The sequence below is a fragment of the Asparagus officinalis genome, chromosome 8 (assembly GCF_001876935.1).
Source record: "Asparagus officinalis chromosome 8, Aspof.V1, whole genome shotgun sequence".
NCBI lineage: Eukaryota > Viridiplantae > Streptophyta > Magnoliopsida > Asparagales > Asparagaceae > Asparagus > Asparagus officinalis.
In genome coordinates, this window is record NC_033801.1 from 3595209 (window position 1) to 3597980 (window position 2772).

Consider the following 2772-nt stretch of genomic DNA (forward strand, 5'->3'; position numbering starts at 1 on the left):
ATTAACTTTATCTATTGGATGGTCATTTTCAAAATTATATAAATGTTCAAACTCTATTAAACGACGGTTAATTAAATTGAACGTATGCAATAACGTGATAAATATCACTTTCTTTTCTACTTTTATCGACCAACAGATTCGCAGCTATTTCAATAGCAGAAAATAGTTGAATTTGTAAGATGACAATCCAATTTCTAGAAAGGAAAAAAATAAAATAAGAATTGTATCCCTTAATTTTTAAGTTTTTAGCAAAACTATTTTATAACAAGTTCCTTTATATTAGCACGATATGTATGCTGTTTCTAACGAGTCCAACTAGCAAGCTATCTCAATGCTCATTTTGGTTATGTTAGCTAGGCTAGAGTTTTTAGGTACCCGTTTGGCAAAGGGTTAAGTGAGGGGTTAAGGAGACTTAACCGCTTCTTAACCCCTTACTTAACCCGCCAAACACAAAAGATCTATACAAGCGCTAAAATGAGTTAACCCTCCATAACTTGCCAAACATAAAAAGGCCTAAACTAACCCTTCTAGAGGGATTAAAATAAGTTAACCCCTCAAAATGAGGGGTTTACTAATACTCCTAGTTAGAAGGATTAAAATTTAATCATTCTAATTATAAAGAAAATAGTCAAAATCATTGTTATTCCCAACCACTAAAACTGATCACAATGGCTAAAATAGAACTTATTTAACAGATTAATAATTTAGTTATTCATATTATCGAATGAGCTAAGTACATTAATCATTCTTTTAGAAGAACATGTTACTCCTTAGAGGATGTATTTTTTCTTGGTGCCCATGCACATCAATCTATTGAGAAAATGGGCATCATCACTCCATTTCTTCCACAGATTGCTAACTTTTCACATGGGTTGAGGAGTACATGAGGATATGTAACCATTTGAATGAATGAAGGAGATTATGCCACCTCACTACGAAGCACAACTTTTTATGCTTGGTACCAAGCATACCCATTTTTCTCTCTCTCTTGGTAGTGAGGTGGCGTAATCTCATCCACTCATTCAAATAGGGGGACCACATTCACATGGGTTGAGGAGTGCATGGGGATATGCAACCATTTGAATGAGTAGAGGAGATTATGTCACATCACTACCAAGCATAACTTTTTGTGCTTGGTACCAAGCATCTCTCTCTCTCTCTCTCTCTCTCTCTCTCTCTCTCTCTCTCTCTCTCTCTCTCTATATATATATATATATATATATATATATATAGAGAGAGAGAGAGAGAGAGAGAGAGAGAGAGAGAGATTAATGGGTATCCTTGTCATAGGAGGGGATTTCCTCCTATGACGCCTCTAAAATCACATGATTGAGCGACATTGTGGATGATCCGCTCCGTTGAACTTGATCTACATATTCTAAAACCCCAACACACCAAGTTTGGGGTGAACCCGTCGTCGTTTGACCCTTCATCCACTCGTATCAATTTTAACGGTTTTGAATGAATAGAACTTTTTACATGGCTCGATGGAGGGTCAAACGACGACGGATTCACCCCAAACTTGGTGTGTTAGGGTTTTAGAATATGTAGATCAAGTTCAACGGAGCGGATCATCCACAATGTCGCTCAATCATGTGATTTTAGAGGCATCAAGGAGGAAATCTTCTCCTACGACAAGGATACCCATTAATCTCTCTCTCTCTCTCTCTATATATATATATATATATATATATATTCTTGCAGGTTGCTAGCTAAAACGTTACTCATCAGAAGTAGACGTCACTGGCTAAAAGTTATTCAAGTAGTCATGCCAAAGCTCCGGTTATCCTGCAAACTTTTGGCCAACATTTTAGCAAACTTCACGTACCCATTTTATGCGCTATAATCCACCTGATCCAGCTGCTTGAGGTCATGGGCTAGTTCATGACCGACGACATCAAGTACAAGAGTGATCCGTTCTCTGAATCAAAATAATCGGTAATTAGTATGTATTGTGTTTTGAATTAGGATTACTCCTCTTACTTGGAGTAGCACAAAATGAAAAAAAAAAGAAAAAGAAAATTAAATTATACGTACGGTACAAATCCCAGATTCCTGATGCTAAATTAAAGAGGCGTATGATACTCTATTTGGGCGTCAAGAATCAACGGATCCCACCTTGCCACCAAGGGCTTTTAAGCCCGTGCCTTGACTCGATGGTAAAATTAATTGAAGACTTAAGATTATAAAGATACCCTGTTCTAATTTTTTTTAATATTTAATAATTCACAATTATAGGCTAACCCTTTTTTTATATTTAATAATTCACAATTATGTAGATTTGGCGAAGGAATTGGTTTGGAACAAGTTTTGGAAGCAGGAATTGGTTTTTGGCGGTGTGCAGTCGACCGCGGTGCAAGATCGGTCAACCGAATACGTGCACAGACCCTGGGTATGATTCAGGGCTTGGTGTGGTAGACCGCCGCGGCCGAACGCCAAACCCTGTAATCAAATCCGAGAGTCTGGAGTTAGGTGCGGTCGACTGTCGCGGTCGACCGCCAACCCTGTATTGATTTTCTGGGTTCTGTCGTTTGTCACGATCGACCGCCGTGGTCGACCGCCTACCGGGTCAGGCCCAGTTTTGGGTTCTTGTTCTGATTTTTTTTTTGAGTTTGATATAAATACCAAACGCGTTTTAGGGTTTCTTGGAATGGAAAAGGGGATATTTTGGAGCACAGAAAAGATGTATTTTCCGGAGCTATTGGTTAGGGTTTTGTTTGAGAGATTAAGAGCTTTGCTGGTGAGATTAATTAGTGAGATTAATTGGTTATT